Source organism: Pongo abelii, chromosome 4 (assembly GCF_028885655.2).
Source record: "Pongo abelii isolate AG06213 chromosome 4, NHGRI_mPonAbe1-v2.0_pri, whole genome shotgun sequence".
NCBI classification, from domain to species: Eukaryota; Metazoa; Chordata; class Mammalia; order Primates; family Hominidae; genus Pongo; species Pongo abelii.
In genome coordinates, this window is record NC_071989.2 from 164,957,394 (window position 1) to 164,983,498 (window position 26,105).

A 26,105-nucleotide genomic window follows, 5' to 3' on the forward strand; every position below is an offset into this window, starting at 1 on the left:
GCTGTCATACCCCCTCCAACTCTCATAGGTGTATCAGAATTGAAAAATGGCCTATGAGCATATTAGGTAATATGAGACTTTATACATAAAGTCATTTTTTAAAAAAATTTAGGGCTTTTATTAACTTTTTTGCACTTGGTTCAAACTTTGGGAGATTATTTAATCAGTGCATATAGGAACACATAAATTTCCTTTTGCCTCAGCCTCCAATGTGGCTCCAGAGTACTATATGATGTTATCATAACAAATGACTAAACTCTTAGTTAGACAAGCACAAACACTAGAGCAAGAATATTTGAGTAATCTTTTATGCTGGGTTCTGGAGGTACAGTAAAATCAACAGAGACCACAGAGGGTAAAATCGCTGGAATGGCTTCTATACTGCTTTGCTCAGCCATGCTCCTGGCTTCTCCAACAAACATGGAGTCTTCCTGGTCACAAAATCTCTTGTTTCATACATGTTCCTCCTCTTCTCCTGTGACCCTGGGGTCCCTCAGTCTACAAGGAGTTGTAAGCTCAAACACCTGTAGAATTAGAGCGGGTTTCACGGTAGGTTTGGTAAGGACTGTATTGAAGGATAGCCTGAGACTGCTATTTAGGCTGAGTAAAATGTCAGTGGACACAGGGACCCAGTGTCTCCGGACTTTCTAATTCTTTAGATAGGAGAAATGTTCTGATTGTTAAAGGTTGACAACTAATTTAAAAATGTATAACTCAAGCCACATGAGACATAGGTGAGGGCAGATTTGACATCTTGTCTTAACCCTTTGCATTCCTTGCCCATAATCCCCTGATTGAGGGAGAATAGGAAAATAGGACAGGTCTCTATCCACAGGGTAGAAAGGCCTCAGACAGGATTCCCTAAAACAGTGCTCTCCAGGGCAGAGATGCTCAAGTCCAGGATAGAAACAAGACACCACATCGGGTATAGAAGAAAATGCCAGGATTTCTATGTATGATGATTTTTCTCATAAAAAATAATGTCTGTTTTTAAAGTTTACAGTGTACATACTATCTTAGTACATAGAATATATATGTAACTTAAATATGTATGTAGTAGAAATGCATGCTTAAAACATAGAAACACCATAAAATAAGTAAATAAAACAAGTACAGAGAGGATTGAACTCAGTGAAATTAGATTTGCCTCCTGCTGGAATACCTCTTGCATTTTACGATGCATTAATGAGTGGCTGTCTTCTTTTTGTTCATTGGATAGCATTACCAAAGGCTTCATTTTCTCATGCTGGCTTCAGTATGTACTAAGTTCTGGGATGAAAAGGATCTGAGGATTGGGAGGGACAAAATGTTCTACCTGACATGGCATGCTTTGAATTACTTTTCAGGAATGAAAGTAAGTTTGGAATTGCTACACCTACTCTTACTCATGTTGCATCTTTCTTTGTGAAGTACATGCTGTCATTGAGGGGCCATATTGGTTCAGTAAGTGGCTTGACATGTAATAATGTGAAATGGACCCTCACAACATAAAGTTCCTTATCAGGACCTCATCTAAAACCATGTAACTACCATTTATTGAACATTTTCCATGTGCCAGGCCCTGTCCTACATTCCTCATGGAGACAGTCAATCATTAAAATCATCCAGTGTCAGTTTCGGGTATTATGTCTATTCTTGAAGGTGATGACACTGAGCCTCAGAGGAATAAGTGACCTGCCCAGCCAAGGTTCTGTAGGTACAGGAAGTGGTTTCAACTCAATTCCATTGTAATGTCAAACCTATACTGACACCCATTCTACTCTATAGTCTTCTGTGATCCAACCAGCTTAGCATGCTTGGTGCAGAACACTAGGTGCATGGCAATTAAGATGTGTCCCTGTTCAGAGGGAGGCTCCACAGCTGCTGGGTTTGTCTACTTGAGTCTAAAAGACATGATAGTATCATCACGAGAGAATAGACAGCTTGCTGAGAGGCAGGTCAAAATTATGAAAGAAGACTATGTTATTTATTCATTTTTATAAAAAACTTTGAATTTCAAAACCTCAACCAAGGTTTTTAGCTTTTCATCAGGGTAGATGAGTTAACTTGGCAGAGGATGTAGTAGTTTGACACTCAGCATCAGTTTTCCGCTTTCTCCAGTAGCCCTTCAGTGCTGCAGGAATAAGGAAACATTTAAAAACTGCATTCCTCAGATTCCCACGTACGACATGTGCCTGTATGTTTTTAAACAAATGCATATATAAGTATATATAGATTTACTATATTTTCTTAATGGTGACATAGTTTTAATTTATTCTTCATGTGTTCAACACATATTTATTATAAATCCTTTATGTACCCCATACTGTTCTGGAAACATGGTCTCTGCATTCATGGCACTTACAAGCTCTCTGTTATGAAAACAGACAATAAGTACATTTTAAAGTGTGTAATAAAATATGTATAAATAATAAAAATGTATACCACATCAGCTAGCAAAATTAATAACAATATGGATGTAGTAATAATCCAAAGCATAAATGTATCAATATTTACACAACATTCCTCTAGTGATAAACATTTAGGTTGTTTTCAGATTTTTGCTTTTAAACCACAAAATGATGAGCATCCTTGTGGCTGCCTCTTTGCTTTCATGTGCAAATGCGTTACTGTGAAAGAACTTCATAAAGTTTCACAACAGTGGGTTTTATTATTTGCAGGAAATATTCACATACCCGATGGTTATTTGGACTATGAAATGTAAGGCCCTGCCAGGCTGTGAGACTTTTCTAATTCCAAGATTTAATATCTTGAAGAATTTCAGACCAGTGGTTAAAGGGATGGAAAGTGAGATGGGTCCCGGTGCTGGGTGTGCCAGGCAAGCCTTACCTGTCCCTCTGCCCCAGGAGGAGTCTTCGCCAAAATTCAAGGAGGCGCCTTTCCCTCTTAACACCTTCCCCTGCCTCTTCCTTTCCCTCTCTCCCTGCTATCATTAATGGCAGGCTGGCTGCAGTGCAGGCAACGTTATTGTTACCTTTCTTGGCCCTTGTCATATTTTATTCTGGAGCTTGAAGTTTTGCCGATGGTTAGCAGCTAACAGGTATAAAAATAGCCCACTTGTAATGAAGAACATAAAAATGCAAACAGGGTTGTGGGCTCACAGAGCTGGCAGGTTAACCTTTGCAGGATTTGCTGTAGAGTATTGACCACAGCATAATAAAACTTTGGTGAGTAAAAGAGGGACAGGAGAGAGCACTTCGATGACAAATGATAGATCAGTTTACTCTTCAGAGAGGTGGGAAAGAGGTTTGCAATCAAACTCTCATTTATTCTTTGCCTCTACCTTAAAAAGGAGCAGGCTGGATTTTATTTTCTTTGGAATAATTAGGTTATTTTTGCCTCAGTGAATAATGTTTTGCTGTATAGGCAAACTAGCCTTTCCCATTATGCTTAAGAGACTTAAAGGTGATGGAAGTTTGAGGAGTAATTGATCATTAATATCTCCAAATATTTGTATCTTATACTTGCTATGGATGAGTCACTGAGTTGTCACCAGACGTAAACAAGACATATGGTCCCTGATCTCATGAAGCTGAAGGTCTGATCTGAGAAATGGACATTATGCACACAATTGTATAAGTAGTAAAAGAAGCATTGAATGGAAATATGTGTTAAGGGAAAATAATAGGTTGATATAAAAGAAACAAGGGGAGGGAGCATCAGATTGCGTTGTAAGGAAAGATGATGCTTGAGCTGGAACTTAAAGATGAGAAGGAGTCAATCATGTGGAAATAAGAACATTTTGGCAGAGGAAGAATATATATCAAGGTCCTGAGACAGAAGAGAAACTGAAAGAAGGTCAGTGGGACTGGTGTATAGTGAGCAAGAAATAACATGATTGTAGGTAGGCTGTGACCTGATTCTGGAGGGTTTTGAATCACGGTAAGAGCCTTAGGCATGTTCTAAAGGAGTGGGATGTTACTGAAGAGTGTCAGGAAAAAGCCTAACATGATCAGAATTAGGTATTTTTCAATGTTATTCTGGTTGCTCTTGCCTGCACTGATTGAAGTGAAACAAGGATGGACACAAGGAAATTACTTGGAAAGGTATCACTGAACAAGAGATGCTGATGACTCAATCTAGAAGGGTGGTAGAGGACTTGGAAACAAAGAAGTTCAACTCAAGATAATTTTTTTTCCCCAGAAAAAATCAAGGTGACTTGATGGATTGAAAGACAGAAGTAAATAGGAGAAAGGCTTTATGGAATGTGGAACTCAAATCACTGTGATTTTAGTGAAGTAATTCATAATGCAGTCATTTTGAGGCAGCTTCATAAGTACTTTTCAAACCTACCCTCTTGGAAATTGTAGGATGCTTTTTTAAATTTACCTTTTTCATTTCAGTGTAACCACAGGATGCGCTATATAACATAGTTAACTTTTCAAAAGTTATCAATGATATAGACCCAGTGTTTTGCTCCAGAGTTTCCTTCCATATGTCCTTCCATGGTCTCTTTTGCATTTGGAAAAATGGCTTGCCATAGGAGGGACTGAATTTTCATTTTGCAGATTATCAAGTATTTCTATTCCAGGTGTAAATTAGATCAGTGGTTTTCAAATGAAAACAATGTTGTCTTCTAGGGGATGTCTAGCAATGTCTGGAGTTGATTATCACAACTGGAGAGGTGCTAATGGCATCTAGTGGGTAGAGGCCAGGAATGCTACTAAACATCCTATAGTACACAAGACAGCCCTCACAACAAAGAATTCTTCAGTCCAAAATTTCAGTAGTGCCAAGGATTAGAAACCTGAACTAGAAGAATGTTTACTGGCTTTGTGTTCTGCATGTAGCTGGAGAGGACTTGAGCCTGATCTGTGTTTATAGTCTGTTATGGGCGGGGTAAGAAACACAAAAAATCTGAAGTTCTTTGTTGTAAGTTTCTGATAAGAATGTTCAATACTATAAAATTTACACTGTAAATTTTAAAAATTACACATGACAAATCAATACACAGCTGTAGACTATGAACAAAAATCTAAATATTCAATTTAATACCTTGTATTTCAAATTTAGATCATGTGTTAGCAAGCCTAACACTTATAGTTTATACCCAATAGATACCTCCTCTAATTTCTCCCAAATTGGATCTTTACTTCTTCTCTACTTGTTAATGTGACTTTATGAGAAATACTCAGAACAACCCTATGGTGAAATGAACAAAGTACATGAATAGTTCAAAAAGAAGAAATGTGTGAAACTCACAAACATGTAAAGTGTATTCAAAAATTTCTCATAACCACCAGAATGTGTTCCTCTTTTTTGGGGGAACAGTGGGTTGGGAAAAGTATTGGAAGAGTAGAAGTATCCTCAAGGCATTTTTTCTCTTTTTTTGTGTGTGAGCAAGAACTGTACCATGCTGTTTTCTAAGTCATATTACTGGGGAGTAGGAAGTGATGAGAATAAAGAAAGGCCCCTTTCTACATGACTCCCCTACACATGGAAATCTCCAAAAAGCTACACAGAGGTGAGTACAGTTTTGTACAAAATTCAGGCAAAATAATGGCCCACACAACACCAAGTCATGATGGCTATCCCAGAAATAATTTACATAGGAATTTCCACCACTGTGAAATGGTTGGAGCGTGAGTTATATACTAATGAGTACTGTTGAAACACACATACAAACACACACACACACACACACACAAACATATGTGTGGGTTTTTTTCTTGTCGCCCTCATTTCTAAAAATAGCTTACTATGGATGCATTGTCTAATCTTTCCCTTTTCCCAAATAAGATGTTGCATTGACCAATATGTGCCAATTTCAGCAGTATGCATTTTTGCCTGTGTTTTAATGATAATTAAAAAACAAAAAGCCACATTGGCCAACAACTGGCAATAGTGTCATGCCCCTAGTTTGCTCCTTATAATGCTGAGAATTGCTCATCCAACAGATTGGGTTTTCCATGGCGTTGTATTAATAGCCATCCAATGCCATTATCACTGGAAACCCATAGAGTGTGTCTGATTTCAGAATAACGCACATGCAAAACAATGTACAATGAGAATGGAAACTTTTAAAACATTCACCTACAGGGTCAGGCTGGAAGGTGTCTAGCAATTTTAGAAATTCTCCCTGAGCCACAGAGACTTTTGAATATTTTATGTATCAGAAGACCTCCTAATGGCGTTTTTGTTTCTTGGTTTTCAAGTTGACGTTTATTCAATCTAACGGGAAGCCAGATTTTAGGAAATATTTCTTCTCTCTTTGGGTTCTGCAATTATGCAGGGCAAAGAAGAAACAGTTTTAATGCTCCACTGGATATTTACAGTTGGATGATATTTTTCTTGTTCAGGGGCTGAATATACCCTGGTGTGCTGTTTTAAAAATCAATCATAGATACATTTACATAGTTAGTACAAGCACAGGCAGTCCACAGAGGGGGAAAGTTTCAGTGTTGGGGAAATAAGAATTAAGAATAGAATTCCTACAAGCAGCATTTTGGACCCAATTTCTACCCATTTTTCCTTTAATGCAGAATATTTTTTATAGTGAATTAGTTTTCCCACTGCATTGTATTAATTGGAATAAAAGTCATTATTAGAGCAAACCCATAGAGCAAGGTTGCTTAATTAAGAGGCAGTTCCTAGAATTAAAGACACAGACTTTCATAAAAACCCAATACAGTATAACAAAGTGAAATTTTAACCAATTAACTTATATCTATACAACATTAAGCAGACATTAATTGAGTACATACAGAATTCGAGGGACTATCTAAGTGATGTTTATACAGACATAAGTGAGAGGGAAATGGAAAGGAATTTACATGTTGGTATTTTTGAAAGTGTTACGTTTAAAAATATAAGTGCTGGGTTCAAATACTACCACATTCATTTAGGGATTAGATTACTAATTTAACTATCATGAGCCTTGGTTCCTGATTTGTGTCCCCCTCTCTCATCATCCCCCCAAAAAAAGAACCATATCTGGTTACTGACTTCTTACATCTCTTTGTGATAATGAAGATCAAGAAACAATGTGAACCAATTTTATGAATGCAATGCAAGGAATGACGATCCCAGGAGGATTTCAGGCACTGTTAGCAGGGTCGATGAGAGGGTATCCTGTGCGCATGTGTGTGGAAAGCGGGGAGTGGTAGTCATGGAAAAGAAGGTTAGGAACAAAATCATGCTCACTTATTTTTTCAACAAATAATTATTGAGGCCCCTGCCATGTGCTAATTCCTACTCCAGAGGAAGGGATGTGATAGTGAACAAAATAGATCTCTCCCTCTCCTGCCAAGAGAAAACTTTCATGAATCTTACATTCTGGTGGAGGAAAGGTTTGACAAAAAATAGATATACAAAACATATAAAATATCAGGTGTAAATAATAAAGTAGGATGATATGAAGTGTGTATGTGTGCCTTCTAATTTAAATTCAGAGGTTAGCTCTAGCTTCAGGCATGGTTAGATCCAGGAAACTGATAAAATGATGCCATCGGCATTTTTTATTTCTCCATCTGATGCTTGATTTTCTCATTACACCATAGGCCCTCTCATTATAGTAACCCCAAGAGTTCCAAGCTTATATTTTCACAAAGCTAGTGATTTCAGTGGATAAAACTTCTGTTTTCCGCGTAAACCCAGGAGGCGGAGCTTGCAGTGAGCCAAGATCGCACCACTGCACTCTAGCCTGGGGGACAGAGGGAGACTCCATATCAAAAAAAGACAAAAAACTTCTGTTCTCCAGTAGTTTTAACATACATCTGAAATGTTAAGTCTTGTTAGTGTGATTCATGTCGACTCCCTAACATAAACCAATCACTGGTAGAGAGAATATGTTGATAAGAGTAGGCCTGAGTCATGTGAGCATTTCAGACACCAAAGGGTTCTCCAAGTGGAATGTGAATTCTCCTACTATTGTATGGCAGAATAAGCGTTTGGAAAGCAGAAGCAACAGACACCTAATACACTTTAACTTGCTCATCCTGCTTTTATTTTCTGATGCAACACAAAATAGAGCTGTAGTGTTTGCATTACCTGTGTAGGGGGAAAGGGTTGTTTATATTTAGGAGCATGGTATCCCTCGCAGCAGAGCCGCTGGGAAGTGATGGGCACTCAAATAGTTGTACTAAATAAATGAGTGAGAAAATGAATGAATGTGTGGTTTTGAAACCTAATTATGGGTGACCTGCTTAAATAATATTTTCAACCACTGGTAGCATAACGAAAATTGTAAAGCATTTGTGTGTATTTCACTGCCTTACAGTGTGAATAAAGAAACATGGCTCAACCAGTTGTAATATGGTTGGATGCTATTAGATCCTTAATTGAATAATTACTGGTGTGAATGTTTTTTTCCTTTACTCTGATTTCCTACGTGTGGTCTATATGTAGTCTTAAAAATTCTTCTTTATAAAGGCAAAGTGAATTTCCTTCTATTAGGTTGGTGCAAAAGTAATTGCAGTCTTTGCCATTACTTTCCATTTAATAATAAAGAGAAAGATTGACATTGTCTGTCTACAATGTCTGTGATGTTCCATTGAATATTTATAATTTAAAATATGCATTTTAGTTTAATAAAAATACATGATCCAACCGGTAAATATCTTAAGTAAAGAAAATGCATTTTTGATGATTTCTATACAAGAATTTCATGGCTGAAATCCTTAGCTGTGTTTACTGTACTTCAGAAATGATTCCAGGTGATTAAATTAGTGTTGTTAGAAAGATGAAAAGGAACCCTTTTTATTATGTCTAATAAACTCTGCAGGCCTTTAGTCCTTAAATTATTCCCCAGAGAACTTCATATATAATAGGGATGTTTAACTAATGAGAAATGAAATCACAAATGGTGGTTGTGGAGGAGGATGAGCAGGGTTTCTCCGTGACTGTGTAGTCTGTTAAGGAGAGAGTGATCGGTATTGGTCCATAGAAAGAGCCACATTAGCAATTTCCTTCATAAATTGCACTTGGAAACTGGAAAACTGAGTTGCTTTCCTTGCCCCAAATTGAACTGTACACTGGTGTAAGTCCATTATGCACAGATCAGTCATACCCAGAATGATAACACTGAAGTTTAACCATATTTCTGCTGGTCTTCTTTAATATTTCTTTACACTTACTTATTCTGCCATCCATTCTTTATAGTATTTTTTTCCAAAAATTTACCATGGGGCAGAAACTGTGATGAGCTGATGAGCATTTTATTACACCGTCCCCTACTGTTGTTATCTCTGCTAATATTGTGACATTCTTTATCTGCATTGTCTATTAGGGACCATGGCCCAGTGCATTCTTCCTTAGAAGTAGTATCTGCATTTTAACAGTAATTTATTGTCCTAACTTAGTAGTTCTCAAATTTGAGGATGTACCAAAATCACCTGGAAGACCTGCTAAAACAAATTTCCGGACCCGTTCCTAGAGTTCTGACTCAGTAGATCTGGGGTTATACCCAAGAATTTTTAACCAATTCTCAAGAGAGGCTGATGGTGGCAGATCACACTTTGAGAAGCAGTATTCAACCTCAGAATAGAAGATTATGCTGAATATCTGTTTGCCGTTGAGGAGAGTTAGAGGTAGAGTGAAAAGTGCTGAGGTCTCCCCAGTTCTTTCATTTAGGGAATAGATTGCTAAATTAATTATTCCCAGCTTTGCTTTCTTGAATTGTTAATTTGTGTATGTACATGGGTAACTTCTTAGGGATTTTGGTGGAAATAAAAGTCAAGAAAAGATATGAAATACCTTGGAGAACTCTTAGTATTATCTGGAAGAAAGGTACTGAAAATAATTGATACACCCTCCCAAGACTAAACCAGGAACAAGTTGAATCTCTGAATAGACCAGTAACAGGCTCTGAAATTGAGGCAATAATTAATAGCTTACCAACAAAAAAAGTCCAGGACCAGATGGATTCACAGCCAAATTCTACCAGAGCTACAAGGAGGAGCTGGTACCATTCCTTCTGAAACTATTCCAATCAATAGAAAAAGAGGGAATCCTCCCTAACTCATTTGATGAGGCCAACATCATCCTGATACCAAAGCCTGGCAGAGACACAACAAAAAAAGAATTTTAGACAAATATCCCTGATGAACATTGATGCAAAAATCCTCAATAAAATACTGGCAAACCGAATCCAGCAGCACATCAAAAAGCTTATCCACCATGATCAAGTAGCTTCATCCCTTGGGTGCAAGGCTGGTTCAACATATGCAAATCAATAAACATAATCCAGCATATAAACAGAACCAACGACAAAAACCATATGAGTATCTCAATAGATGCAGAAAAGGCCTTTGACAAAATTCAACAGCCCTTCATGCTAAAAACTCTCAATAAATTAGGTATGATGGGACGTGTCTCAAAATAATAAGAGCTATCTATGACAAACCCACAGCCAATATCATACTGAATGGGCAAAAACTGGAAGCATTCCCTTTGAAAACTGGCACGAGACAGGGATGCCCTCTCTCCCCACTCCTATTCAACATAGTGTTGGAAATTTTGGCAAGGGCAATCAGGCAGGAGAAGGAAATAAAGGGTATTCAATTAGGAAAAGAGGAAGTCAAATTGTCCCTGTTTGCAGATGACATGATTGTATATCTAGAAAACCCCATCGTCTCAGCCCAAAATCTCCTTAAGCTGATAGGCAACTTCAGCAAAGTCTCAGGATACAAAATCAATGTGCAAAAATCACAAGCATTCTTATACACCAATAACAGACAAACAGAGAGCCAAATCATGAGTGAACTCCCATTCACAATTGCTTCAAAGAGAATAAAATACCTAGGAATCCAACTTACAAGGGATGTGAAGGACCTCTTCAAGGAGAACTACAAACCACTGCTCAATGAAATAAAAGAGAATACAAACAAATGGAAGAACATTCCATGCTCATGGGTAGGAAGAATCAATATCATGAAAATGGCCATCCTTCCCAAGGTAATTTATAGATTCAATGCCATCCCCATCAAGCTACCAATGACTTTCTTCACAGAATTGGAAAAAACTACTTTAAAGTTCATATGGAACCAAAACAGAGCCCTCATTGCCAAGTCAATCCTAAGCCAAAAGAACAAAGCTGGAGGCATCATGCTACCTGACTTCAAACAATACTACCAGGCTACAGTAACCAAAACAGCATGGTACTGGTGCCAAAACAGAGATATAGATCAATGGAACAGAACAGAGCCCTCAGAAATAATGCTGCATATCTACAACCATCTGATCTTTGACAAACCTGACAAAAACAGGAAATGGGGAAAGGATTCCCTATTTAATAAATGGTGCTGGGAAAACTGGCTAGCCATATGTTGAAAGCTGAAACTGGATCCATTCCTTACACCTTATACAAAAATTAATTCAAGATGGATTAAAGACTTAAATGTGAGACCTAAAACCATAAAAACCCTAGAAGAAAACCTAGGCAATACCATTCAGGACATAGGCATGGGCAAGGACTTCATGTCTAAAATACCAAAAGCAATGGCAACAAAAGCCAAAATTGACAAATAGGATCTAATTAAACTAAAGAGCTTCTGCACAGCAAAAGAAACTACCATCAGCATGAACAGGCAACCTACAGAATGGGAGAAAATTTTTGTAATCTACTCATCTGACAAAGGGCTAGTATCCAGAATCTACAATGAACTCCAACAAATTTACCATAAAAAAACAAACAACCCCATCAAAAAGTGGGTGAAGGATATGAACAGACACTTCTCAAAAGAAGACATTTATGCAGCCAAAAGACACATGAGAAAATGCTCATCATCACTGGCCATCAGAGAAATGCAAATCAAAACCACAATGAGATACCATCTCACGCCATTTAGAATGGTGATCATTAAAAAGTCAAGAAACAACAGGTGCTGGAGAGGATGTGGAGAAATAGGAACACTTTTACACTGTTGGTGGGACTGTAAACTAGTTCAACCATTGTGGAAGTCAGTGTGGCAATTCCTCAGGGATCTAGAACTAGAAATACCATTTGACCCAGCCATCCCATTACTGGGTATATACCCAAAGGATTATAAATCGTGCTGCTATAAAGACACATGTACACGTATGTATGTTTATTGTGGCACTATTCACAATAGCAAGACTTGGAACCAACCCAAATGTCCAACAATGATAGACTGGATTAAGAAAATGTGGCACATATACACCATGGAATACTATGCAGCTATAAAAAATGATGACTTCATGTCCTTTGTAGGGACATGAATGAAGCTGGAAACCATCATTCTCAGCAAACTATCACAAGGACAAAAAACCAAGCACCACATATTCTCACTCATAGGTGGGAATTGAACAATGAGAACACATGGACACAGGAAGGGGAACATCACACACTGGGGCCTGTTGTGGGGTGGAGGGAGTGGGGAGGGATATCATTTGGAAATATACCTAATGTTAAATGACAAGTTACTGGGTGCAGCACACCAACATGGCACATGTATACATATGTAACAAACCTGCACGTTGTGCACATGTACCCTAAAACTTAAAGTATAATTTAAAAAAAGAGCACATACAATGCTGAGATAGGGTCAATCAGGGTGTCTGTCAGAGAGTGGATGGTAATAAGGAGGGAAATTTGGCATAGGATGGTCTCTTTTTGATCCTCCATTTATTCAACAAATATTTATTGATCACTCTGTGTTAATGGACAGATGCAGTTGTGAATAAGAGAGACAAAAACCCATGCTTTCAGAGGGTTTACATTCTAAAAGGGAAATATGACAACAAAGAGGGTAAACAAATAGCACATTCAGTGATAACAAGTGTTATGAGGGCTTGGGTGTTAAGAAGAGAAGCAATTTTAACTTATACCTAGTACATGGGCTATTATAATAATTAAAATAACAGTTTTCAAAATTTGCTGTGCAACATAATATCTTGTGGAAACTTGATCAGAATACACAATCTCATACTCCACTCATAGGTATTCTTATTCAGCATATCTGGAAGGGAGACTGAGAGTTACCCTTTTGACTGAAGATGGCTCTGATGCAAACAGCTTTCTGGGATTCACTGAGAAATAGTAAACTAGAGGGTGGTAAGAAGGGTTAGAAAGGTAGCTAGAGAGGGTTGACCTAGAAAGGCACATGAAACCGAAGGAACAGAAACAAGGAGAAAAAATGAGGACTAAAATCCCAATAGATGTATTGAAAAGCCAAGGCAGTACATCAGGGTGGAAAGAAATAGGTGGTAGGTCAGAGTGACCCAGGTTTGATTCTGGATTCTGACTCTTCCTCATCAGTTAGGTGGCCCTGGGCATGCAATTCAGCTTGGAACTTTAGTTCCATTTCTTTGTGTGTGTATGTGTGTGTGTACTTGCACACTTGCATGTATATATATATTCATCGATACACATACTCTTTGCTGACATTGTTTTAAAGCTTAGAGATAGGCTGGGCATGGTGTCTCTCACCTGTAATCCCAGCACTTTGTGAGGCTAAGCTGGGAGGATTGCTTGACCCCAGAAATTTGAGGCTGCAGTGAGCTATGGTCACATCACTACACTCCAGCCTGAGTGACAAAGTGAGGCTCTGTCTCAAAAACAAACAAAGAAAAAGGCTAGAGATAGAAAATATATTCCAAGTGCCAGGTACTGCGTCTGGACAAAATATAGCAATGACAATGATCTTTATTTGCAGTCATATGCAGTTGAGTTAGAATACATTCTCAAAACATTATATGAGGACTAAGAGAACCTAAAAACATAAAAGCTGTGCAGAGAATCTTGACACTTACCATGTTCTTCAGAATATCTTTTGAATGTAGGCAAATGCCAGGAAAATTTTCATGTCAGAAAATAGTTTGGAAATAGTCAATTTGGTAGAACTCTCGGGAGCTTTTCTGCCACTGAATTCTCTTTCTCTGTGTTTTTTGAGTACTTGTCAAAGACCTAAGGAAATCAATAGATCTGAGGCCATCACTTGGCACATAAAATATCTAATGTAGTGGAACTAAGAGTTTTTACATTATTTCATGTGTATCATAAGGGCCACTTTCTCTTTCCAACTGAATCCCAGGATGGATGAAACATTTCTTTGCCTGCTGGAAATTAACTTTATTTGGCATCCTTTCTGGCTTTTGTTGCCTATTCTGAATGTTTATGTTTTTACAATAAGCATTATATGATACCCTTAAGAGCATCCATCGTCGTCTTCAGTGTTTGTCCAAAAGAGAACCAACTAGGCTTTTTATTCCTGAGACTGAACCGAATCTCCAACATAGTGAAAAAATAATACAACAACAATCTCAGTGTGTTAGTGGTTTCATGGGACTGAAGATCAGAAGAAATGCTCTTAGTTCTTTCCTACAGATGAATAAATGACAAATTTGGACTTTTAAATAAACATGTCTTTAGCTCGATTTTTTTTCCCTGACATTTTTCAGATATCCAGCATTTGTTCCAAGTAATCTGTTTTGTGCTTCGATTCTAACTGTAAGAATGTTACTGCCTGATTAAGTTCGTAGGATCTAGACACTGGCCTCTTGGGTCCCACTTTCTGACTTTACGCCATTGGTTTTTTAAGTGACATGTCCATTTTTTTTATCCTGCAAAAAATATAAAATGCAGGAAATTATTTTTTGCCCCCATGGCCTCCTAGCACAGAATTGGGCACATTATTGGCATTAGGTAAATTATTTGATTAAATTTCACTGATTAAAACAAGGAGTTAGAGTCCATGTTAGCTCATCTATTTCCTCTGCAATGGAATTTTCCTAAATGTGTTCTACAGAAGATTAGTCCTATAAAGTTCTCTGTTAAAGAGGAGTTTGTGGTCATATAAGTTTAAAAAACACTGTGTGTATTGATCCCCTCATGGATATTCATAGTACACATTGGATACAAAGCTCTGAAAAAATTTAGCATTAAGGATCCTATTTAACATCATATAATTAGTTGGCTTCCCAAACAAAATTGAGCAAGCAACCCCTTATTTTTACTTTTATTTTTATTTTTATGTTATTTTAAGTTCCGGGATACACGTGCAGAATGTGCAGGTTTGTTACGTAAGTAAATGCGTGCCATTGTGGTTTGCTGCTCCTACCAACCCATCACCTGGGTATTAAGCTCCGCATGCATTAGCTATTTATCCTGGGCTCTACCTCCACCCCTCACCCCGCACAGGCCCCGTTGTGTGTTGCTCCCCTCTCTGTGTCCACGTGTTCTCACTGTTCAGTTCCCACTTATAAGTTAGAACATCCAAGCAACCTCTTTCTATTGCTTCTTCTTTCTTTTATTTTTTATTTTTATTTTATTTTTATTTTTTGGCTGTGAGAACTCTTTGAGAAACCCTGCTGTACCACACTTGAGCACCACAGTCAATTTTCTAATATTGTTTTTAATTTTTATAAATACAAGGTCTAGCTTTTGTTGCTCAGGCTAGTCGCTAACCCCTCGCTTCAAGCAATCCTCCCACCCTAGTCTCCTGAGTAGCCAGGATTACGGGTGTGAGCCACCATGCCTGGCTCCAGTTCAATTCAGTAAATGTTTTCTGAGAACCTACTGTATGCAAAGTAGTATGAATGTCTAGTCTCTAGAATTTCCCCATCTTTATATATAGGTAATAATACTGAATTATATTGGAATCAAGTGCTGATTTCATGTGCTGTAAAACAAACGTGATTGATGAAAGACAATCTTATAGGCAGGGGCAATTAGAGAATGGTTGAATACTGGAAAGGTTTTTAAATGGGTTTTGAAAAATGGAAAAGGCTTTGTACATTAATATCAGTGATGATAATAATAGCAAACACTTAGTGCTAGGTACTGTGGTGAGAGTGCTATGGGTCCTTTGATCTTCCCAACTACCCTAAACATAGGTACTATTATTACCTGTATTTTACAGTTGAGAACACTGAGACAGAGAAAGCTTAAGTAACTTCTCAGGTATGTGGCTAGAAGTGAAGGCTGTGAACTTGGGAAGGCTAACCCCAAAGCCCATGTTCTCAACTACTGTGCTAAGCAAGAAAGTTCCACGGTGATCATTATGTTCATAAGTTAACTGCATCTGTGATCATTGCCTAGTTATTCCCTAGGATCTTTTTCAAGAAATAAGAAAGATTGCTCAAGGATCTGAGTTCCAGTGCTGCTCCAACACTTACCCAGCTGTGTAGATTTTGCAAGGTACTTACTGTCTCCTAGTCCTAGTGTTCTCACTTCTGAAACAGGTAGGTTGGCAGTATCTGCCTCATGCAGTCCTGGTAGGGAATGAAAAGTTGCACATGAAGTGTTGAACATAGTTCCTGGTACATATTAAATGTACAATATATAGTGGTGACTGTGAGAAAGTTTTAAATGTTAGATTCTACATAAAGCAGCATCTAATTTTGCAGAAATTAAATTCTTCACTGGTTTGATGGGTATACCTCTTCTCTATCCATATGATTTACCCTCTCTTTTTAAAATAAGGTTCTGAGATGAATACAAAAAATGGAAAAGAATTTAAGTAAATATCCCTCTGTAATACCTGAATACATCTGACTTTACATTTACTTTGATCCATAGATCCAGAATCACAAACCTGTCTGTAAAGGGTCAAATAGTAAATTTTAGGCTTTGTTGGACATAGTGGCTCTGTTGCAAACTACAGTCGTCCCTCAGTATCAATAAGATAATAGTTCCAGGACCCTTGTGGATAACATAATCTGAGGACGCTCAGGTCTTAGAGCCAGCCCTTGACATCCGCATGTGCCGCATCTGCAGATAAGGACAGGCAACTCTACTTGACACTGCCATTGTAGTACAAAAGCAGCCAAAGATGGTATTGAGTTGGTTCAGTGGGTACAAACATACAGTTAGACAGAAGGTACAAGTTTTAATGTTCAATAGTGGAGTAGGATGACTGTACTTAGCAACACTGTATTGTATATTTCAAAGCAGCTAGAAGAGAGAACTCGAATTGTTCCCAAAACAAAGAAATATTCAATACTCAAGGTGATAGATACCCCAAATACACTGTCTTGGTCATTTTACATGCTATGCATGTAAAAAGCAACCAGATGTACCCTATCAATATGTAAAATATGATGTATCAGTAAAAATAAACAAAAGAATGAATGAATGGAATAGGCATAACTATGTTCCAATAAAATGTCATTTACAAAAACAGGCAACAGGCCAGACAGTTTGGTTCACAGACAGTTTTATCAACCCTTAGTCTAGAAAAACAAAAATTTTCACTAAAATTTATCCCATACTGGTCTATTTGGTTATTCATTGATTTAATTGTTTTCCTTGTGGTAAAATATCCACAACATAATATTTACTATCTTAACCTTTTTTTTCCTACTCTCTAAAGGGAAGAGAGAAACTGGCTTTCCTCACAAAACTTGCCTTTTTATTAAATGCCTTTACTCTCTAGATTTTTTCCTTATATACAATTATTATTATCTTTTTAAGTTGACAAAAATTGTATGCATTTATGGTAAACAACATGATGCTTTGAAATATGTATACATTGTGGAGCTAAATAACATATGCATTACCTTATATGCTTATCATTTATTTGTGGTGGGAACACTTGAAATCTCTTAGCAATTTTCAAATACATAATGCATTGTTGTTAATGATTTGTACAATAGATATTTTGAACTCATTCCTTCTGTTTAACTGAAATTTTGTACGAAAAACATCTTCCCAACCCAACCCCAGCCACTAGTAACCACCATTCTACTCTCTGCTTCTATGACTTTGACTTTTGTAGATGCTGTGTATAAGTGAGATCTGCAGTATTTATCTTTCTGTGTCTGGCTTATTTCACTTAACATCAGATCCTCCAGTTTCTATCCTGACCATTTTTATGTGTATACTTCATTGATATTAAGTACATTTAAATTATTATGAAAGCATCACTACCACTTGTCTCCTCAACTTCTTTCATCTTGCAAAACTCAAACCCTATACCCATTAAACAATAATTTCACCTGGCCCCAGGCCCTGGCAACCATCATTCTACTTTTTATCCCTATAATTTTGACTAAGTACCACGAACAAGTGGGATCTTACGTATTTGCTTTTTTGTGACTGGCATATATTTAGCATAATGTCCTCAAGGTTTATTCAGGTTGTAGCATATATCAGAATTTCATTCCTTTGAAAGCTGAATACTAATTCCATTGTATGGATACCCACATTTGCTTATCCTTAAATGTGGTTGCTTCCACATTTTAGCTATTGTAAACAGTGCTGCTATAAAACATTGGTGTATTAATATCTCTTCAAGACTCTGCTTTCCATTATTTTTTGAGTATATACCCAGAAGTAGAATTGCTGGATTATATGATCACTCAATTTTTAAATTTCTGATAAACCACCATACTGTTTTCCACAGTGGGATGTTCCATTTTAGATTCCCACAGGCAGTATACGATTCCAGTTTCTACACATCCTTGCTAACACTAGTTATTTTCTCTTTTGCTGATAGTAGACATCCTAATGGGTTTGAGATGGTATCTTATTATAGTTATACTTTTCATTTCCCTAATGATACTGATTTGGGGCATCTTTTCATATGCTTATTGGCCATTTGTTACCTTCTTTGGAGAAATGTCTGTTTGTGCAAGTCTGTTGTCTAATTTTGAGTTACTTTGTTTATTTTTAAGTTACTGAGTTTTAGGAGTTCTCTCTATATTCTCAATATTAATCCTTTATCAGAAATATGATTTAGACACATTTCCTCCCATTCTGAGGGTTGCCTTTCTTTTCTGTTTCTTTTTAGAGGTGGGGTCTTATTATGTTGCATAGGCTGAAGTGCGGTGGCTATTCAGAAGGCATGATGATCATAGTGCACTACAACCTCAAACTCCTAGGCTCAAGTGATCCTCCTGCCTCAGTTTTCCAAACAGCTGAAACTACAGGTGTATAATACCATACCTGGCTTTGTGGGTTGCCTTTTGACTCTGTTGATAGAATTTTTAATGCACAAAATTTTTAAATTTTCTTAAAGTTACATTTGTCTGTTTTTTTCTTTTCTTGCCTTTTTTAAATTTTCTTGCCTTTGCCTTTGGTGTCATATCCAAGAAAGCATTGCCAATTTCAAGGTTGTAAAGCTTTTGTTGTATATTTTCTTCTAAGAGTTTTATTGCTTTAGCTCTTGCGTGTGGGTCTTTGATCCATTTTGAATTACTTTTTGTATATGTGTTAGGGGAGGAGCCAGCTTCATTCTTTTGCATGTAGATGTCCAGTTTCCCCAGCACCATTTGTTGAAATGATTATATCTTCCCTATTAAATGATATTGAAACCTTTGTCAAAAATCATTTTACCATATATGTCAAGGTTTTTTTATTCTATTTTATTCCATTGGTCTATATATCTGTATTTATGCCATTACAACATTGTTTTGATTATTGAGGCTTGGTAGTAAGTTGTGAAATCAGGATATGAATCCTTTAGTTTTGTTCTTCCCTTTCAGGATTGTTTTGGCTCTTCAGGATCTCTTAAGGTTCCATGTAAATTCTAGCATAAATTTTTCTACTGCAAGAAAGAAAGAAAAGAAAAGAAAAAGATATTCTTGAAATGTTGATAGGGATTGCATTAAATCTGTAGATCATTTTGAATAGTATTGACATCTTAACAATATTAAATCTTCCAATCCATGAACATGAGGTGTGTTTCCATTTATTTATGTCTTTTTAAATTTCTTTCAGAATTGATTTGTAGTTTTCATTGTAGAAATATTTTACCTCTTTGGTTAAATCATTTTGAAGTATTTTGTTCTTTTGATGCTATTTTAAATGGAATTGTTGGTATTGTTTTCTTTCATTTTTGAATTGCTCATTTAAGTGCATAAAAATGCGAACGATTTTTGCATGTAGACTTTGTATCCTTTTACTTTATTGAATTTGTTAGTTATAACAGAGATTTTTTGGTGGAATATTTAGGGTTTTCCACATATAAATCATATTTGTGAACAGAGATAATTTTATTTCTCCCTTTCAAATTTAGATGCCAGCTGGGCACAATAGCTCATTCTTGTAATCCCAGCATTTCAGGAGGCTGAGGCAAGAGGATCACTTGAGGCTCGGAGTTCAAGACTGGCCTGGTCAACATAGAGACCAAGTCTCTATAAAAAGAAAAAAAAAGAAAAATAAATTTGGATGCTTTTTATTTCCTTTCCTTGCCTAATTGCTCTGGCTGTGACTTCCAGATCCAGGTGAAATAGAAGTGGTGAAAGCAAGTCTTCTTGCCTTGATTCTGATCTTACAGAAAACGCTTTTATTCTTTTACCATTGAGTATGATATTCACTGTGGGTTTTTCATATGTCTTTTATGATATTGAGATAGTTTCCTTCTATTTTTAGCTTGTTGAATGTTTCTGTCATGAAAAGGTGTTGAATTTTGTCAAATGCTTTTTATGTATCAGTTGAGATGATCATGTGGTTCCTCCTGCTTCATTCTGTTAATATGTTATATCAAATTGTTGAATTTTGATATGCTAGATCGTTCTTATATTCCAGGAATAAATCCCACTTGGCCATGGTTTATAATCTTTATGATATACTTTTGAATTTGGTTTGCTAGTATTTTGTTGATAATTTTTGCATTAATATTCATAAGGAAGAATTATATGTAATTTTATTGTAGTGTTTGTCTGTCTTCCATATCAGGGCAATGCTGACCACATAGATTGAGTTAGGGAGTGTTCCCTCTTCTTCAATTTTTTGACAAAAGGTTGAAAAGGATTGCTGTTAATTCTTTAAATGTTTGATAGCATTCACCCAGTGAAGCCATCAGGTTCATGGCTTTTCTTTGTCTGGAGATTTTGATTATTGATTCAGTCTATTCAGATTTTCTATTTAAGTTATACGTCTATTCAGATTTTCTATTTCTGCCTGGCCTAATCTTGGTAGGTTTTCTGTTTCTGGGATTTTGTCCATTTTCTATAGGTCATCTAATTTTTTGGCGTACAGTTGCTCATTGTGTTCTCTTTTTTATTTCTGTAGCATTCGTACGTACTACTTTTATTTTTATTTTAGAAATTTGAGTCCTTTTTTGCTTAGTCTGTCTTGCTGAAGAGTTGTCAATTTTGTGGATCTTTTTGAAGAACCACCTCTTGATTTCACAGATGTTCTGTATTATGTTTCTTTTCTCTATTTCATTTTTTCTTTGCTCTAATTTTTATTATATCCTTCCTTCTGCTACCATTGGGTTTCCTTTATTCTCTTTCTAGTTTCTTAAATCATAAAACACTGTATTTTCATTCCATTTGGTCTGGAAGTCTCTCATAGGAGAAGTGGTTATGAACTCTCACCCTGCGCTGACAGGGATCCAGGGGATTTGCTAGTGGATGATTACAATGTGCTTTTCATGGAATACTTCTTTATCCTAGCAGATGGCCTAATACATAAATGTTTGACCATGACCTGCTGTTCCTCACAGGAAAATTGTTTGTGCTGGCAAACACAATATTAGCTCTTATTTAACCTATATCTAGTTTATTCCTACCAAAATATCCAATCTCTAAGAGAGGCCTGAGGAGGAAAGAAGCTAGTTTTGGATATGTCAGTCAGGTGACAACCAGTAGAAGCAACTCAACAAATCACATAAAATAACAGAAGCAGTGTATTACTTACAAATCCCAGCTAGAGCATGCCTCGCAGGGCCAGTGGGAAAAGGGAGCCTTCTAAGACATGAATGTTAAATCAGAGGGTAGGAAGCAAGAGAGAGAGAATGGGACCTGTGAGCCAGAGCATCTGTTGGGGTCTAAGGCATTGCTCAAACTGATTTCTCATGGGGCATGCTAATTGGTGGGTTTAGAGCAAGCAGGCACAAGTTCTGTGGAGTCCCACTGTGACTGAAAGGTGATCACTCTGTTATATCTTCATAGTCCATTCAGAATGTGGGGGTCAGTGGAGAAGGTCAAGTGGGTTGTACCTAGCTGTCCCATGGGGAGGTGGATGTATAAGGCAAATATCTCTATCAATCACCTTGAGGAACTGGAAGGAGGCAGAGAACTAGAAATGGTGTCAAAGGTGACCAATTCTTGATTCTTGTATAAGACAGTCCAATTTATTTTCAAAATGGATGTTGAGGCACCATAAATTGTAGGAATTCACTACATAAATCTACATAAATTTAGGTTGTCAATAGAAGATCTTTCTTATTTTCTAATATGGGCATTTATAGCTATAAATTTACACCTTAACACTGGATTTTCATTTGTCTCTAAGTGTTTTCTAATGCCTCTTGTGATTTACTCTTTCATCTGTTGATTATTTAAAAGCATGTTGTCTAATATTCACAAACTTGTGAATTTTTCAGTTTTCCTTCTGTTATTGAATTCTAATTTAACCCTGTTGTAGTCACAGAAGATACTTTGTATTATATCTATTGTTTTAAATCTAATGAGTCTTAATTTTTGGCATAACATATGGTTTATCCTGGAAAATATTGGAGGAGCATCTGAGAGGAATGTGTATTCTGTTAAATCTAGTTAGTTTACTGTGATGTTCAAGTCCTATATTTTCTTATTATCTTCTGTCTGGTTCTGTCCATTACTGAAGTAGAAATGCCTACTTCTCCCTTCACTGTTTTCAATTTTTGCTTCGTATGTACACATGCACACTATATATGATATATGAACATTTATATGCACATATATACACACACATACACACACTATATATAGTATGTATGTACACACTCTATATAGTTTTTAAATTTTTAATTTTATATGTGTATAGCATATATATATATGGGATATATTAGATATTTTGATACAGGCATGCAATGCATAATAATTACATCAGGGTAAATGGGGTATTCATCACCTCAAGAATTTATCATTTATTCATGTTGCAAGCATTCCACTGATACTTTCTTAGTTATTTTTAAATATGCAATAAATTGCTGACTATAGTCACTCTGTTGTGCTATCAAATACTAGATCTTATTAATTCTATCTAACTATATTTTTGTGCTCAGTAGCTATCCCCTCACCCCCAATCCCACAATTACCCTTCCCAGACTTTGGTAACCGTCCTTCTACTCTGTCTCTATGAGTTCAGTTGTTTTAGTTTTCAGCTTGCCCAAATGAGTGAAAATATGCAAAGTTTGTCTTCCTTTGTATGACTTATTTCACTTAATATAATATCCTCCAGGTCCATCCATGTCACAAATGACAGGATCTTTTTTTTTTATGGTTGAATAGTACTCTGTTGTGTATCTGTACCACATTCTCTTTATCCATTCATCTGTTGATGTACACTTAGGTTGCTTCTAAGGCTTGGATATTGTGAATACTGCTGAAGTGTCTCTTTAAAATACTAATTTCATTTCCTTTGGATAAATACCCAGTAGTCAGATTGCTGGATCATATGGTCATTAGATCTTTAAATTTTTTAGGAACATCCATACTATTCTTCAGAGTGGTTGTACTAATTTACATTACCACCAACAGTGTACAAGGGTTCCATTTTCTCCATATCCATTTCCTTACCAGCATTCATTATGGCCTATCTTTTGGATAAAAGCCATTCTGACTGGGATGAGATGATATTTCATTGTAGTTTTGATTTGCATTTCTCTGATGATCAGTGATATTGAGCACCATTTCATATACCTGTTTGCCATTTGTTAAGTCTTTTTTTCTTATCTTTTCTTTTTTTTTGGAGACAGAGTTTGCTCTTGTTACCCAGGCTGGAGTGTTGGCCAGGCTGGTCTCAAACTCCTGACCTCAGATGATCCACCCACCTCAGCCTCCCAAAGTGCTGGGATTACAGATGTGAGCTACCGCACGTGGCCCATTTATTAAGCATTCCTTTGAGAAATGTCTATTCAGATCTTTTGCAGCCTCCCAAAGTGCTGGGATTACAGGTGTGAGCTACCGCACGTGGCCCACTTATTAAGCATTCCTTTGAGAAATGTCTATTCAGATATTTTGCTCATTTTTAATTAGATTATTAGATATTTTCCTATAGAGGTGTTTGAGCTCCTAATATATTTGGCTTATTAATCCGTTTTCAGATGGCTAGATTGCAAATATTTTCTTTCATTGTTTGAGGTGCCTCTTCACTTTATTGATTATTTTGACATGCAGAGACTTTTTAACTTGATGAGATTGCACTTGTATTTTTGCTTTGGTTGCCTGTGCATGTAGGGTATTACTTAAGAAATCTTTGCCCAGACCAATGTCCTGGAGATTTTCTCCAAAGATTTTTTAAATTAGTTACATAGTTTGAGACCTTAAATGTAAGTCACTAATCCATTTTGATCTTATTATTATATATTGCAAGAGATACAGATCTAGTTTCATTTTTCCACATAGTGATATCCAGTTTTCCCAGCACCATTTATTGAAGAGACTGTCCTTTCCCCAGTGTATGTTCTTGGCACCTTTTTTGAAAATGAGTTCACTGTAGATGCATGGATTTATTTGGGGGTCCTATGTGCTATTCCACTTGTCTGTGTATCTGTTTTTATGCCAGTACCATGCCAGTTTGGTTACCATAGCTCTGTAGTATAATTTGAAGTCAGGTTCTTATGGTTTTGTTCTTTTTGCTTAGGAGAGCTTTGGCTATTCTAGGTCTTTTGTGGTTCCATATAAATTTTAAGATTTTTTTTCTATTTCTTTGAAGAGTGTCATTGGTATTTTGATGAGGAATTGCATTGAATCTCTAGATTGTTTTGGGTAGTATGGACATTTTAATGATATTGATTGTTCCAATCCACAAACATGGAAATATTTTTTCCATTTTTTGTATGTCTTCCTCAATTTATTGCATCAGTGTTTTATAGTTTTCATTATGGAGATCTTTCACTTTTTTTGGTTCAGCTTACTCCTAGGTGTCTTATTTTATTTGTAGTTGTTGTAAATGGGATTACTTTCTTGATTTCTTTTTCAGGCTGTTCACTGTTGGCGTGTAAAAATGCTACTGATTTTTGTATGTTGATTGTATATCCTGTAACTTTAATGCATTTGTTATCAGTTCTAATCTTTTTTTGGTGGAGACTTTAGGTGTTTCCAAATGTAAGGTCATATAATATGCAACCAGGATAATTGGACTTCCTTTCCAATTTGGAAGCCCTTTATTTCTTTCTCTTGTCTGGTTGCTCTAGCTAGGACTTCCAGTACTATGTTGAATAACAGTGGTAAAAGTGGGTATCCTTGTCATATTGCTCATCTTGGAGGAAAAGCTTTCAGTTTTTTCTCCATTCAGTATAATACTACCTGTGGGTCTGTCATATATGTCTTTAATTGTGTTGAGGTATTTCTTCTATCCCCAGGTTTTAGAATTTTTATGATAAAGGGATGTTGAATTTTATCAAATCTTTATTCAGCATCAACTAAAATGATTTAAAATACATCATTAGATTATTTAAGTGTTTCCTTTTATTTATTTATTTATTTATTTTTGTAGGCACTTACAGCTATAAACTCTCCTCTTAGTACTGCTTTTGCTGTATCCCATGGGTTTTGGTATATTGTTTTTTCATTATTTGTTTCAAGAAATTTTTCAATTTCCCTCTATAATCTCTTCATTGACCCACTCATCATTTAGGAGCATATTGTTTAATTTACCTGTGTTTGCATAGTTTCCAAAATTCCTCCTGTTATTGATTTCCAGTTTTATTCTGTTGTTGTCAGAGAAGATATTATTTCTATTTTTTGGAATGTTTTCAGACTTGTTTTGTGACCTAACATATGGTCTATCCTTGAGAATGATCCATGTGGTGAAGAGAAGAATGTGAATTCTGAAACCTTTGGATAGAATGTTCTGTAAATATCTATTAGGGCCATTTGATATTATAGTTCAGTTTAAGTCCAGAGTTTCTTTACTTGATTTTATGTCTGGGTGATCTCTCCAATGCTGAAACTGTGGTGTTGAAGTCTCCAGCTATTCTTGTATTGGGATCTCTCTGTCTATTTAGTTCTAATATTATTTGCTTTGTATATCTGAGTGCTCCATTCTTGGGTGCATATAAATTTTCAATTGTTAAATCCTGTTGCTGAATTGATCCCTTTATCATTATATAATCTTTGTCTTTTTTTATAGTTTTTATCTTGAAATCTATTTTGTTTGATAAAAGTATAGGGACTCCTGCTCTCTTTTGATTTCTACTGGCATGGCATATCTTTTTCCATCCCTCTGTTTTCAATCTATGTGTGTCTTTATAAGTGGAGTGTGTTTCTTG

At 36.4% G+C, this 26,105-nt stretch overlaps 1 protein-coding gene across 16 annotated transcripts in view; it reads left to right on the plus strand.

Moving 5' to 3' along the window:
- SGCD (sarcoglycan delta) overlaps positions 1–26,105 on the plus strand; it is a 1,054,463-nt gene that overhangs the window by 555,465 nt on the left and 472,893 nt on the right. For 2 of the 16 annotated variants that reach the window (XM_063724343.1, XM_063724356.1), the window contains exon 3: positions 16,009–16,140. The exons of the other annotated variants lie outside the window; for them this stretch is intronic. The gene's annotated coding sequence lies outside the window, so the exon portion shown is untranslated. The remainder of the gene's footprint in view (positions 1–16,008; positions 16,141–26,105) is intronic. 16 annotated transcript variants of the gene reach the window in all.